Genomic DNA, 14,816 nt, shown 5'->3' with positions numbered 1-14,816 from the left:
CTGGCCACTTTTAATGTACCTATAAGTGATAATGCTCTTCTATAAATGTGCCAGAGGAATCCCAGGAAAGCAAGTACAATATAGGGGGCTGACACCCAGCTATGCAGGGTTAATATGTACATTCTTTTCCCCCACGTTTTTAAATGAAAAGCATAACACTTGGCATAAATCTGTGCTCTGGCCATTTGATAGATGCATGTAATGTTTAAATGTTTTTGCCACGGCAGTGGAGGAATTGATAATATACATGAAATAAATCATTTCCTTCAACCTACCTTACAACATGAATAGTGATTTACAAATGAATGCAGCAAAATGATGAATGTTAATGAACCATTTTGGCATTTAGTGGTTGTAGTTACTCACGTCTGTCTGACGTCACTGTCAGATGACACATACTACAAAAAGAACATTGTAAAAACATTACCAAAAAAATGGCCATAACTACAATATGTTGACAGTGTGTTTACCGAGCTGTCTATGGCCCTTTCGTTCCACTTGTGCCTTTTGAGGCTCTCGTCCTTCAAGGCCTCCTTCAGCTTGTCAAAAATGTCATCCCGGTCTTTACCTTTGTACTCAGCCATGAAGCGAGCAAATTCCTCCTGCAGCATCACCCAAGCAACCTAAAAACAAGACCAGTGTCATCAATCAAAGCTAGACTACCCATAGGGAAAGTTACTTGTGATTTTGTAGACAGATATACATGTCTAAATAAAACAAATATACAGTCCTGAAAAAAATTAGGACACCCCAATAAATATTCTGTTCTTTATTAAGAAATGTTCAGATATCAAATGTCTGATCTTGTTTTTCTTTATCTCTGGAAAAGAAAGTGATTTAATTGCTAGTAAACAACAAAAATTAACATTGTTTCACTCATTAAACCAAATACTGTATATCAACAAAATTGCATATTCTAACTGATGAAAAAGTGAGGACACCATACCATCTAATAGCTAGTGTTGGCTGAAATAACTTCAGTGAGATGCTTTTTGTAGCCAGCTACCAGTCTTTGACATTGGTCTGAAGAAAGTTTGCCCCACCCCTCAATGCAGAATACTTTCAGTTGTGAGATGTTTGAGGTGTTTCTTGCATGTACAGCCCGTTTCAAGTCACTCCACAGTAGGCCTGAACGATATTGGAAAAAACTATTGTTGCGATTTTTTTTAAAGTTTGCAATATATTGCGATATTATATTGCGATATTAAAAATATATATATATATCTTTTTTTAAAGAAATTTTCACTAGATGACTCGAATAGCTGTTTGGAAATACTTTATATGACACACTGTGACCACAGTGTATTCATATAATACCGTTTCATTTGTGAATGATGAAGATTGCTGTATGAAGGGATCCAGGAAGCCATGTCTGCACAAAATCGATCATTTATTGAACACAATATTTTACACTTCAACAGCAGCAAATACATTAAATGATAAATAAAAGAGCAGGTGCATTAGTCCCCTATGTTTTTGACAAAATATAACAATAAATAAAAACTTCTGTAAAATAACAACAAAGTTGTACTGTAAACATATTTGAACAAAAAAATTAAATATGACAAATAAAAGAGTTGTTCACAAACTATAACAATAAATAAAAACCTCAGTAAAACAACAGTTGTCAACATATTTGAACTTAAATATTAAATCTGACTAATATAAGTGCAAGTGCATTAGTCCCCTGAGTTGTTTACACAAAATATTACAATATAAAACTGCAAAACGGCAACAAAGTTGTAAAAATATTTAAACAAAAATATTAAGTGTCAAAACTTTATGTGCAGCAGTACTATATATAGTTATTTGAAAAATACGATTTACAATCAATTTAAATATAAAAGAAACAAACTCAATTGAACTTGTAAATAATTGAACTGATTAACTGCAAATAACTGATGAATAACAGAACCATTTTAACTCCCAAATTTCCTGCCTTCCTGACAGCTGTCACATGAATAAAAAGAAGAAAAGACATTTCTGCAGCTGTGTTATGTATTTGTCTGCATATCGTCCACCTTCCTTGCTCAGCAATTCTCAACTGGGTCTCATAGGTTTTTGGCCAAGACTACTAGTTTATTCACCATTGCAGGCTTGAGACAAGAACGTTGGCACGTAACAATGTTCCCACCTGTACTAAAAAGCCTCTGATGGGAAGCTCGTAGCAGGAATGCATAGATACCTGCGTTTTAAATGGTCCCACATGTTCGACAGATTACTTCTTGTTGAGGCAACCACGGCGAGGCACTGTCGACAGGGCTGTTTTTTTGTCCCTTATAGTCTTGTTCTTGCCAAAATACTTCCAAAACTCCTTTTGGAGACGGTCTTGCCTCGTTTCCTTACTTTAACGTGTTGCTTGGTTGCTTTCACTTTGAGAACGGCCCCTCCTCCCTCCGCTCTGCTGTTCGGCCCCTCCTCCCTCCACTCCGCTGTCGCAGGAGGAGGGGGAGGAGCCGATGACTTGCTGGAGGGAAAGAGAAGCTGTGCGCTCTCCTTCCTCAAAACAAATGTTTGTGGATTAAAAAAAAATGAAATGAAAAAACTATCGCACGTCCTTGCGATGGGACTATTGCGCATGCGCACATCGCGATGGCGATGATTAAACGATATATCGTTCAGGCCTACTCCACAGCATCTCAATGGGATTAAGATCTGGGCTTTGATGCGGCAATTCCAGGACTCAACATTTCTTCCTTTTCAGCCAGTCCTTGGTGGATTTACTGGTATGTTTTGGGTCATTGTCATGTTGCAGGGTCCAGTTTCGCTTCAGCTTTAATTTTTTTCCACAGATGATCTCACATGTTCCTCAAGCACCCTCTGATACACTATGGAATTCATGGTGGATTATATGATGGTGAGCTGGCCAGGTCTTGGTGAAGCAAAGCATCCCCAAACCATGACACTTCCACCTCCATGCTTCACAGTGGGTATGAGGTTCTTTTCATGGAATGCTGTATTGGTTTCATGCCAAACATGTCCTCTGTTCTGGTGTCCAAATAATTCAATTTTAGATTCATCTGTCCATAGAACATTATTCCAGAAGTCCTGGTCTTTGTCTACATTCACTCTGGCAAACTTCAGTCTGGCCTTCATGTTCTTTTTGGAGGGCAAAGGTTTCCTCTTTGCACACCTCCAATGAAGGTTAAACTTGTGACTTCTCTTTCTGATTGCAGAGGCATGCACTTTCACCATAACAGTAGCAAGAGCCTGCTGTAGGTCCCGTGATGACATTTTAGGGTTTTTGGAGACTTCTTTTAGCTTCTTGTGGTCTGCTCTCGGGGTGAACTTGCTTGGACGGCCAGACCTGGGCATGTTAGCAGTTGTTTTGAATGTCCCCCACTTGTAGACCATTTTCCGGACAGTGGAATGGCTGATTTTCTATTCTTTTGAGATCCTTTGAAATCCCTTACCACACTCATAAGCGTCTACAAGCTTCTTTCTGTGGGCCTCAGACAGCTCCTTTGATCTCTCCATGGTGTTTTCTCTCACTTCAACAGTGAGGGGCACACCAAACAACAACAACATTTACAACAGTGCTAACAAACGTGCCAAAACGGCAGACACCTTTTAACATTGAATAGACGAAAGAGCACGATTTCCTCAACAAAATAACTGCAGCTGAACTTTTTCAAGTTGTTCCTCTTATAAAGAATTCACTTCTTTTGAACAATTCAAACACAAAAAAATTCTTGTTCTTATGAATTTTGTTTGTCGGAAATGTTCTTTGTTAATACCGTTGTTCTGCCAAAATACCCTACACTGGCAAAACGTCTACCAATGGTGAATTTGACATGCTATGCACTACCGTGCGCTTTCTGCTTGTTTTGTTCAGATGCCGTACCAAAACATGCCCTCAGAAAATACTTAAACATAATATCAAATAAGGTTGGTTTAAATGCATTATGTGACTACTGTGGTCAAGAGATAAACTCTCTGCTTAAACGCTACCGCAAGAAAACACAAAGCTTAAAAGCTATCAGAGGAAGACACACACCCACAGTATTTTGAGGCAATGGAAAGGTTAAAAAAAAAGACTCAAAAACGAAAATAATAAGTACTTGCTGCTTTTAAGCGCACATGGACATTTCGCCGTGCAGCATATTTTGGCAGAACACCGTTTCAAAATAAGATATGTTCTTGGGCACGTTGCAATTTGAAAACACGATACTGTGAACTAAATTGTCCAAAAAAAAATTACCTTTAATTGGTATTTTTTACTATTTAGTTACACAAATATTATCTTTGAACAGTGCAAAACTTTATTGTTGATGAAAATACACCGCAAGTTTGATGTATTATTTAAAAAAAAAAAAAAAAAAAAAAGACCTTATGGAAGTGGTTACGTTGGGCATCACATGCTGCTTGCTAAACCATGGATGTTTGTAACCAAACTGAATCTACCAAAGCGCGGCACAGCTAGGATGACGAAGTGAAATGTTTTCAGCGGACTCACTTCCAAGTGTATTGCCAGAGCTGTGTTTGTACTTGACTGTATATACCAATACCGTTTCCCTAAACTGTATTCCTGTTAGCGGTTAAGTCTCACCACTGTATTCCCTTATGGCATTCTGACAATGGAGCAGTACTGCACCGTGTCCCCATGAGACCAAACCAGAGTTGTGACTCATTTATCACAAATGGATACTCATATTTCAATATGGCTCCCTTTGTTCTAGATAGCCATCTTTACTGTCAATAAGCATGATCTCCAATAGAGCAAGTTGGATAACAGGGCCACCCCTGTTCATGTCCATGGACCATTTATCAAGAATATTGATTGAAAAGAAATGATGGCAAGCAGATTGGAAACTGCAAATCCTGTAGGCATACATCTATCCTTAAAAATCTCTTTTTGTCAAAAAATGCTAATCGAGTGGGGCTACTATGTACACTACACTGCGGGCCAAAGGTTTTGGCACCCCTGCAATTCTGTCAGATAATGCTCATTTTCTCCCAGAAAATGAAAGCAATTACAAATGTTTTGGTAGTAATATCTTTATTTATTTTGCTTGCAATGAAAAAACAAAAAACAATGGGGGGAAAAAATAAATCATTATCATTTTACACAAAACTCCAAAAATGGGCCAGACAAAAGTATTTGCACCCTCAGCCAATACTTGGTAGCACAACCTTTAGACAAAATAGCTGCAAACAACCGCTTCCGGTATCCATCAGTTAGTTTCTTACAATGCTCTGCTGGAATTTTAGACCATTCTTCTTTTATCAAGTGCTCTAGGTCTCTGAGATTTGAAGGGGTGCTTTCTCCAAACTGCCATTTTCAGATCTCTCCACAGGTGTTCTATGGGATTCAGGTCTGGACTCATTGCTGGCCAATTTAGAAGTCTTCAAAGCTTTCTCTCAAACCATTTTCTAGTGCCTTTTGAAGTGTTTTTTGGGTCATTGTCCTGCTGGAAGACCCATGACCGCTGAGGAAGACCCAGCCTTCTCACACTGGGCCCTACATTATGCTGCAAAATTTGTTAATAGTCTTCAGACTTCATAATGCCATGCACACGGTCAAGCAGTCCAGTGCCAGAGGCAGCAAAGCAACCCCAAAACATTAGAGAATCTCCGCCATGTTTAACTCTGGGGACCGTGTTCTTTTCTTTGAAGGCCTCGTTTTTTTCCTGTAAACTTGATGCCTTTTTCCAAAAAGCTATATTTTTGTCTCATCTAACCAGAGAACATTCTTCCATAATGTTTTTGGCTTTCTCAGGTAAGTTTTGGCAAACTCCAGCTGGACTTTTTTATATGTCTGGGTCAGAAGTTGGGTCTTCCTGGGTATCCTACCATAAAGTCCCTTTTCATTTAGACACCAACAGATAGTACGGGTTGACACTGATGAACCCTCGGACTGCAGGACAGCTTGAACTTGTTTGGATGTTAGTCGAGGTTCTTTATCCACCATCTGCACAATCTTCAGTTGAAATCCCTCATCATTTTTTCTTTTCCGTCCACATCTAGGGAGGTTAGCCACAGTGCCATGGGCTTTACACTTATTGATGACACTGCGCACGGTAGACACAGAAACATTCAGGTCTTTGGAAATTGACTTGTAGCCTTGAGTTTCCCCATGCTTCCTCACAATTTAGCTTCTCAAGTCCTCAGACAGTTCTTTGGTCTTCTTTCTTTTCTCCATGCTCAATGTGGTACACACGAGCACACAGGAACGACGTTGAGTCAACTTTAATCCATTTTAACTGGCTGCAAGTGTGTTTAGTAATTGCCACCATCTGTTATGTGCCACAGGTAAGTAACAGGTGCTGTTAATTACACAAATTAGAGAAGCATCACATGAGTTTTCAAAGGGTGCCATCACTTTTTTCCGGGTCATTTTTGGAGTTTTGTATAAAATGATAATGATTCAAAAAAAAAAATATCCATTCTATGTTGTATTTTTTCATTGCAAGCAAGATAAATGAAGATTTTATTAGCAAAGCATTTGTAATCACAATCGTTTTCTAGAAGAAATTGAGCATTATCTGACAGAATTGCAGGGGTCCAATACTTTTGTCCAGCAGTGTGTATTATTTCTGGACTGCATATTTTTACTGTCCAATATATCGTAGCATTCAGACTGCTTTATAAACTACCAGAAGCCCTTTTCTCAACCCATTATATCAGTCAATCTGTCAGCCAGTGCTATCCTCAGGCTCCTCGACCTAATTGATCAACTTCAGGGTGTGAAACTACTTTTTTTCTTTGGTCAAAATGTCAGACCCCTATTTATAATGCATCTTTACGAAAAAGTACAATACTACTTTACTTAAATGCTCACCTTAAACAGAACACTTTGCTATAAATTCCAGTGACTAGGATCTACTGATTGTCACACACATCCAAAGTTTGTCTACGATCGTCTTCTACCTATACGAAGTTCATTCACAATTAGAAAATGCGTGGACCTAGATTGAAAAGTTCATTGAGACTGTACGTGTGCTCTCCTGTCCAATAAAATGTCAAGTGCGCACTAAAGGTGCCATAACCTTAAAATGTGGGCGATCCTTGTCAAATCCAATCTATTCCCCCATGACCTAAAGAACTTTTCCTCTTCAGCACTCGAAAAACTTTAGTAAGTAAAGGGTGAAAAATCATATAGGGTTTTTTGAGTCAGTTAACAGTTTGCTGATAACATGCAGTAAAGCTTACTAACGCTAACAATCTGCCCAAAAGCCATTTTCTTAATGACTATGATACTGTATGTCAACCAATGCAAATACAGTGCCTTGCAAAAGTATTCGGCCCCCTTGAACCTTGCAACCTTTCGCCACATTTCAGGCTTGAAACATAAAGATATAAAATTGTAATTTTTTGTCAAGAATCAACAACAAGTGGGACACAATCGTGAAGTGGAACAAAATTTATTGCATAATTTAAACTTTTTTAACAAATAAAAAAACTGAAAAGTGGGGCGTGCAATATTATTCGGCCCCCTTGCGTTAATACTTTGTAGTGCCACCTTTTGCTCCAATTACAGCTGCAAGTCGCTTGGGGTATGTTTCTATCAGTTTTGCACATCAAGAGACTGACATTCTTGCCCATTCTTCCTTGCAAAACAGCTCGAGCTCAGTGAGGTTGGATGGAGAGTGTTTGTGAACAGCAGTCTTCAGCTCTTTCCACAGATTCTCGATTGGATTCAGGTCTGGACTTTGACTTGGCCATTCTAACACCTGGATACGTTTATTTTTTAACCATTCCATTGTAGATTTGGCTTTATGTTTTGGATCATTGTCCTGTTGGAAGATAAATCTCTGTCCCAGTCTCAGGTCTTGTGCAGATACCAACAGGTTTTCTTCCAGAATGTTCCTGTATTTGGCTGCATCCATCTTCCCGTCAATTTTAACCATCTTCCCTGTCCCTGCTGAAGAAAAGCAGGCCCAAACCATGATGCTGCCACCACCATGTTTGACAGTGGGGATGGTGTGTTCAGGGTGATGAGCTGTGTTGCTTTTACGCCAAACATATCGTTTTGCATTGTGGCCAAAAAGTTCAATTTTAGTTTCATCTGACCAGAGCACCTTCTTCCACATGTTTGGTGTGTCTCCCAGGTGGCTTGTGGCAAACTTTAAATGAGACTTTTTATGGATATCTTTGAGAAATGGCTTTCTTCTTGCTACTCTTCCATAAAGGCCAGATTTGTGCAGTGTACGACTGATTGTTGTCCTATGGACAGACTCTCCCACCTCAGCTGTAGATCTCTGTAGTTCATCCAGAGTGATCATGGGCCTCTTGGCTGCATCTCTGATCAGTTTTCTCCTTGTTTGAGAAGAAAGTTTGGAAGGACGGCCGGGTCTTGGTAGATTTGCAGTGGTCTGATGCTCCTTCCATTTCAATATGATGGCTTGCACAGTGCTCCTTGAAATGTTTAAAGCCTGGGAAATCTTTTTGTATCCAAATCCGGCTTTAAACTTCTCCACAACAGTATCTCGGACCTGCCTGGTGTGTTCCTTGGTTTTCATAATGCTCTCTGCACTTTAAACAGAACCCTGAGACTATCACAGAGCAGGTGCATTTATACGGAGACTTGATTACACACAGGTGGATTCTATTTATCATCATCGGTCATTTAGGACAACATTGGATCATTCAGAGATCCTCACTGAACTTCTGGAGTGAGTTTGCTGCACTGAAAGTAAAGGGGCCGAATAATATTGCACGCCCCACTTTTCAGGTTTTTATTTGTTAAAAAAGTTTAAATTATCCAATAAATGTTGTTCCACTTCACGATTGTGTCCCACTTGTTGATTCTTAACAAAAAAATTCAATTTCATATCTTTATGTTTGAAGCCTGAAATGTGGCGAAAGGTTGCAAGATTCAAGGGGGCCGAATACTTTTGCAAGGCACTGTATATGCCAAAATATAATCTCACTGATGTTTATGACTAGATGATGTTGAAGGTTCAAATTCTGATGGAGTACCCACTTAAACAAAGTTGGGGTTTGCAAATCACCAATCAAGAACGATTCAGACATGAGATAATCAGGGTGTGTTTTATGTGGATGATGTAACAGAAACTCCCAGACTGTTAATGGTGCCAGTACGAGTAAAATCAGGTGATGACTTATACACTTTAAGACAATTAACTACCCCCAAAGGACAAGAGGGGTTGGGGACAATCGCTCACTCTTGTAAAGTCAGTGGTTTAGTTCTCATTTATGTGGACTCTTCTTCCATGCATTCTCACTCTCACACACATGCAAGAATTGCCTGGCCACTTCTCCCTATTCACAGTGGCGATTAAGCTAATTGCTGGGTTGGGAGGCCAGAGTGGCGCCGAACAAGGATGGAGGTTGGCTGAGTTTGATTTGAGGGCTGTGGATCGATGGAGCAGACAATGGGCCAATGGGACCTGTAGGAGCATAGCCATAAATCTTTGGTACTCTTAGCCTGTGATTGTCTCAACTAATTGCTGCAGCAGGGCAAGGCTAACACGGGGAAAATGGCAGTGTAGGAAATGGACAGCCAGTCAATTTGGAAGGGAAAGGAAAAGCGAAGGAAAGTTGGGAAAAATAGTACCTGTTCAGTAAAAGGAAAATCACCTTGCTCTGTCGCTGCAATAGAACACCGTAAGAAAGCGTTAACGGCGACATTACCTATTTTAAATAATGATGAATCAACCACTTTTTTTTTTTTTTTTTATAAAAGACGCTAATAGAAAATTAACATGACTGACAATGAGCAATTGCTAATTATAATGTGTCAGATTAAAGGTGAAAATCCTACCTAACACGAAGTGTCCTTAAAGTTACTTGTTTATGTATTTGTAAACTGCAAAAGTTTCCTCATGCCAACAGGTCTATCCTGAGTAGGGATGTCCCGATCCGATCACGTGATCGCGCCATTTTTCAGAGGATTGGAATCATGTGAAAAGGATCGGAATTTGATTTTTAAAAAAATATATACAGTAACAGTGATACATCTATATACAAAGTTAATTCGTTCTAGGACCTTGTTTGTAAGTCGAAATGGTCGTATGTCGAGCAGGATTTTCCTATAAGAACACATTATAATCCCATTAATTTGTTCCACAGCCTGAAAACCTACACTGAATCCTAAATACAGTGTATCACAAAAGTGAGTACACCCCTCGCATTTCTGCAGATATTTAAGTATATCTTTACATGGGACAACACTGACAAAATGACTTTGACACAATGAAAAGTAGTCTGTGTGCAGCTTATAGAATAGAGTTAATTTATTTTCCCCTCAAAATAACTCAAAAGTACATCCCTAAATGTCCAAATTGAGTACTGCTTGTCATTTTCCCTCCAAAATGTCATGTGACTTGTTACAGGAGTGCTGTCAGCATTGCTGCAGAGATTGAAGAGGTGGGGGTTCAGCCTGTTAGTGCTCAGACCATACGCCACACTCTACATCAAATTGGTGTGCATGGCTGTCACCCCAGGAGGAAGCCTCTTCTGCAGATGGTACACAAGAAAGCCTGCAAACAGTTTGCTGAAGACATGTAAACAAAGCACATGGATTACTGGAACCATGTCCTATGGTCTAATGAGACGGGCGGGCTTTCTTGTGTACCGTCTGAACACTAACAGACTGACCCCCCCCCCAACTCTTCAATCTCTGCAGCAATGCTGACAGCACTCCTATAACGAGTCACATGACATTTTGGGGGTGAAATGACAAGCAGTACTCAATTTGGACATTTAGGGATGTACGTTTTTTCAAAGGGGTGTACTCACTTTTGTTGCCAGGAGTTTAGATATTAATGGCATCCCGATCGATCGGGTCCGATCATGTCATTTTCAAAGTATCGGAATTGGCAAAAAAATATCGGACATGCATTTTTTTATTTTTATTTTTTTATTTTTTTCTACAGAGAATTTTGACAGCCTTTGGAACAATTTTTTAAGTGGCTGAAACCTAACAATACCTCTCTCAGCAATTAAAAACAACGTGGGAGGCAATGTGGGGAAGAAGGGTAGTAGTAATAGTTGATCATTTTCTTATCACCTTATGTTCTTTCCCAACGCAGAGAAGATATATCAATTGGTGCCCCTACGCACAGTCATGGTTGCACTTCCCATCATGCATTTGGGCAGAAGTTAAATGGCTGCAGTATCATTTACTGAAAGCTCAACAAATACACTAGATGGCAATATTTAGTCACAATATACAAAGTCACATTTATCCTTTAAGAATTACAAGTCTTTCTATCCGTGGATCCCTCTCACAGAAAGAATGTTAATAATGTAAATGCCATCTTGAGGATTTATTGTCATAATAACAAATACAGTACTTATGTACTGTATGTTGAATGTATATATTCGTCCGAGTTTTATTCATTTTTTTCTTAATGCATTGCCAAACTGTATATGATCTGGAAAAATTATCGGGAATGATTGGAATTGAATCGGGAGCAAAAAAAAAAAAGCAACCAGATCGGGAAATACCGGGATCGGCAGATACTCAAACTAAAACGATCGGGATCGGATCGGGGGCAAAACAACATGATCGGAACAACCTTAATAATAATAGTAATAATAATACCTGTAATAATGTAACGAATCGGGTTCTAATGTGGCGGATGTGTTTTGCGTGGTGTACCTGAACGCACCGCGTGGCGGATTTGATACTTCACCGAGTGAGGGAGGACTTTTTACTTTCACTTTGTTCAGCTGGGGTGGACAGTAGGCATGTTGTGTTTTACAGGTTCTGAAATAAATGATGAAAAAACTGACAAAGCTGGCGATTTTTTGGAGATGTTACCACTTACCACCTTAATAATCGTCACCTTAACTTATGAGGACTAGCGAACGGAGGTCATTCGGTGCAGGACCGTCGAGATTCTAGACATTCTACAGCCGTATTTGTCAAGCCAGTTCACAGACGCGGCCACCATGCTCATATTTTTTCTATGATTTCCAACTTCATTTCAATTGTAAGTGTCACCTTTTTTCACCACCTACACCAACATTGTTGGAGCCTATGTTGGTTTCTCTCCCAAGAAAATCTGCTGTGCCTCAGTCTTGCGGGAAAACAAAGAAACTGTGGCGCTGTCAAAAATTGTCGTATTTCGAGCATGTCGTGGGATATAGAAACAAATGGTGAGTCAAATTTTACGTTGGATGTCGAAAAGATTGTGTGTCGAAATGATCGAATGTCACGGTACCACTGTATTTGTTTTTCTGCCTCATGCTCATACAGCCTCTCACCCTCCCTCCTGCTGCTTTTTTGGTTATCAGTGCAGCCGGCCTTTTTTAATTCAAGTTAACAATGATTGACAGGTTTGTTGCTTTGATCTAGCGAGAAAAGGCTCGGTGGCTCTACAATGAAAGGCACAAATGTGTTACTCATCGTTTATTCAATCTTTGTTGTAGAGAGGCTGTTCTCGGCATTGTGAGCATCAAAGCATGAGTGAATTTGAGTGTACTCACTCAATAAAGATTTAAATAAAGTTAAGCATTTTTCTACATTATTCTTGTTTATAGATGATTCACATTATGAAGGTGGCACGGTGAAACAGTGTTTAGCAAGTCCACCGCACAGTGCTGGGATCGTGGATTCAATCCTGGCTCAGGCCTTCCTGTGTGGAGTTTGCATGTTCTTCCTTTGCCTGTGTGGGTTTTCTCCGGGTTCCTGCCACATCTTTAAAAAAAAAAAAAAAAAAATCCTGGTATGCTAATTGAACACTCCATATTGTCCGTAGGTGTGCGTATGTGCTTGAATGGTTCTGTGTCTATATGTGCCTGCAACTGGTTGGCAACCTGTTCAGGGTGTACCCCGCCTTCTGCATGGAGTTAGCTGTGTTAGGCTCCAGCACCCCCAGGACCCTCGTGAAGATAAGCGTTTCAGAAGATTAATGAATGTTATGGAGAGTGAAAGTATAGCGTTAAAGGTGAAACGATGAAAAATGTGGCTGCGCCTACATTTTGTGCTGGTGCATCTTAAGAAAAAAATTGGGTGCACCAGTGCAACGAATGCAAAAAGTAAGTGCGGAGCCTTGGCAATATATATCGCGATGTCAGTTTTTTACAATATTGTTCAGGCCTTATTTTTTCTTTACTTTTTAAGTGCTAAAAGGTAACACAATAATACAGAAATACAATGACATTGCCAAAAGATACAAAAATACATACTTTTTATACTCCGCAACACTCCCGGAAAAAGCGGAAGACTTTTGTTCAAATAAAACAAAAAAATTTCTCCGGTATCGGATCGGGACTCTGCGTCCGCAGATTCTCAAAATCAGGTGACTCCTATGCAAAATATGCGATTGGGACATCCCTAATCCTAGTTTTTTACAGTTTTTTGCTTGTATCTATTGCACGGCTTGAATTTTTCCCAAGTGTTTAAGGCATAGATGTCAAACTTTTAACGTTCACCAGTGTCCTCGACAGTGCCGATATTTTTGCCTGAATGTACAAGTGTTCAAAGATAGTAGAATAACCATCGAATGACCAAGCCTCATAGCAGAACCGACTGCGCAAACCTATGGACTTAACATTGTTGGTCACGTTACATTATTACGTTAAAGTATTCAATTGAAAGCATTGCTAGTAGAGGAATCAAACCCGCTTTTTTTTTTTTTTTTTTTTTAAACTAATTGCAGTTGGAAGTTAAGGGACGTTGTAAAACAAATATATTGCCTGAAATGTCACACTTCTTGAACAATATTTTTTTTTCCATCTCATCAATCCCACCACCTCTCACATGCTAAGCAGGCACTGTACCATTTGAGCGATACCTTGGAGAGATATTTGTTGCCATATGATTGTTCATTGTACTTGGTTCACTATTTCTATATCATTATGTACCAGATAAGATCTACACAGCTCTCAGCTTCTTCTCTGATCTAAGGTCATTAACAGGTAACACAGCTGCCTAGTAAAATTCCACTTCTAGTGAGCCACTCCATGGGTTAACATGGGGGCCTACCTATTCGCATTGGAAATAAAAAGTGTATGCATTGAGAGTTCGGGTCAGATCTTCTCGAGGGCACCTGTGTGGGGGTCCGGGGACGTTTGTCCTGGCTGGCCAGCTTTGAATTATTCTTTCCTCAATAAATGTATTTATTAGATACTCATTGCTTCTTTTTGTTGCTGAATTGTGTGTCATCTCCTGTTCATAAAGAACCTGTAAAAAGAGAAAATTCAACTTTTTTTTCTTTTAACCTTCATGTGAATGACTGATGCAGAAATTGAAGTACGCAAATCGCGTATTTCAAGCCTCTGATAATGGAGAAAATACCCTTTAAACACATAAAATTGAGCAAGCTAATAAGCAGTCATTCGCGCTACAAACGTGCCACCAGTCACACCAAGCACGTACAGATGTTAAAAAAAAAAAAGTGTTTGAGGAAAGACACACTCTTCATAGTTTCTGTACCTGTTCAATGTTGCAGTTTTCCACCTTTCTCAGTCAGAGATTCACAAAACTTGCTTGACTCTGTGGGTCCAATAAAGATCGTTTCCCCATTAGCTCCACGTAGCACAGTGGGTAGCCAATTTGTGATAATTGGGTGGGACAAGCTGAGATACTCACATTTGATTGGCTAAAAATGTGACGTTTTGCCCACTGCCGGGAAATATTGGCTTATTGTGGCAGTAGGGTCAGATTGTCCATCTGTTGTCACTTTGGGCTAATCAGCCCTGAATGCCAATCAGCTGGTAGAACCCTCTTATATAAGGAGGGAACTATCTTGACCCCATCAATTGCTCTTTGGTGTCGAGGTTTCCCACATCCTATTGCCTCACTTGTGCTCCTTCAGCTGTCAGCCAGTTTTGTGACGACCAGCGAGAATCTCCTCCTGCTGCCGTTGGTGTAAATGCGTGACATCTGGCGCTATTTAGCG

The 14,816-nt window shown here is 39.7% G+C and overlaps 1 long non-coding RNA gene across 1 annotated transcript; it reads right to left on the bottom strand.

Annotated features, from left to right (window-relative positions):
- Positions 1-366: 366 nt before the first annotated feature.
- Positions 367-14,523, bottom strand: LOC130919361 (uncharacterized). Its single transcript, XR_009063950.1, has 3 exons — positions 14,351-14,523; positions 471-623; positions 367-398 (listed from the first exon to the last, which is right to left on the bottom strand). It is a non-coding gene; the product is annotated as an uncharacterized LOC130919361 (long non-coding RNA).
- Between the last annotated feature and the right edge of the window lie 293 nt (positions 14,524-14,816).

The sequence above is a fragment of the Corythoichthys intestinalis genome, chromosome 7, assembly GCF_030265065.1.
Source record: "Corythoichthys intestinalis isolate RoL2023-P3 chromosome 7, ASM3026506v1, whole genome shotgun sequence".
NCBI lineage: Eukaryota > Metazoa > Chordata > Actinopteri > Syngnathiformes > Syngnathidae > Corythoichthys > Corythoichthys intestinalis.
This window is presented reverse-complemented; position numbering and strand designations above follow the sequence as displayed.